The following is a 1,379-nucleotide window of genomic DNA, read 5'->3' as shown; positions in this document are numbered from 1 at the left end:
CCCCCCCCCCACAGCCAAAGTTGTAAAGTTCGTTTTTCGACATAATTACTTGTACATCTCATTGTTGCAATGGGTCCACCTGTACCTTTAGGTTTATTAAATAATCTATCCCTCAGTATTCAAGTGATTGTAAAGGAGAAATCCAAGAAAAGCTGGAAAGGTAAGTGAAATCTTTCATAAGTTACTAATAACAAGTTAGAGCAACAAGAGATGTACTGATGCTTTAAACCAAAACTCAGAAAACTTGTTCTCAATAGGAACAAGGTAGATAAATTGAATGGGACTACCATCACCTATTATTGTATAATATATTATTATATATTAAACTATATATACTATATTACATTTATTATATATTATGTTATATAGTATCCACTATTCTTCCCCATCTACCCTTGCTCCTTTCTACCCTGAATAACATGTTTAGCAATATTCATTAATTTAGCACAAATAAACCCATTCACATTATTCTTCCTTGTAGTATCCAAATTTTTCCTCTTGAGAGCCAAAAAGATCAATTATGTGTGTGTGATGTGTGTGTGTGTGTTTGTGTGTGTGTGTGTGCGTGTGCACACATACATGCTAGTCCTGGGCTTAACTCAGGGCCTGGGCACTGTCCCTGAGTTTCTTTTGCTCAAGGCTAGTGCTCTACCACTTGAGTCACAGTTCTACTACAGCTTTTTGGTGATTACTTAGAGATAAGAGACTCATGGATTCTCCTGCCCCGGTTGGTTTAAACCATGATCGCCAGATCTCAGCCTCCTGAGCACCTAGGATTATGGGCATGAGCCACTAGCACTAACAAAGAGGAGAACTGCTTTTAAAGAGTTGCTTCAGAAATTGTCGGACGTTGTCTTGCTGTATGAGGGAGAGCGAGCACACTCTGGTAGCCTAGTGTGAGAGATAATGGGGTATATTTTCCCAGGGGCCACTCAGGGGCAACCCCACCGATTAAGTTCTAAGGTTGCCCATAAAGCCGCTAGCTTCACAGAGCTACTGGATGACTTGCCTGCCTAAGCAGCCCAACACCTTAGGATATTTGGGGTACTGAGATCAGCTCCAGCCCCTCAGGAATGCTCAGAATTTCCCTGGCATCCTTAATTATCCTTAGGAGGACCATTTGCTTTGTTAAATTGGCTAATTTTAAGAAATGGGATGATATTAATACACTCTATTGTGTATAAACATGCGTGTTCTTGGCACTTTTCAAAAATGTTCTGTCTTAGCTACTGTTAGTGACAACCTTAAGATGAAGGCACGATTTGCGTTTTTGTTTCCATTTTAAGAAATAAAGGATGTTTGTAAATTGCATTTTCCTCAGGTCTTGTTGTGCCAGTACCAAGCTGTTTTGATTACTATGGCTTTGTAGTAGAGTTTGA

The sequence above is a fragment of the Dipodomys ordii genome, unplaced genomic scaffold, assembly GCF_000151885.1.
Source record: "Dipodomys ordii isolate 6190 unplaced genomic scaffold, Dord_2.0 Scaffold60, whole genome shotgun sequence".
NCBI lineage: Eukaryota > Metazoa > Chordata > Mammalia > Rodentia > Heteromyidae > Dipodomys > Dipodomys ordii.
Note: the sequence above shows the minus strand (reverse complement) of the source record.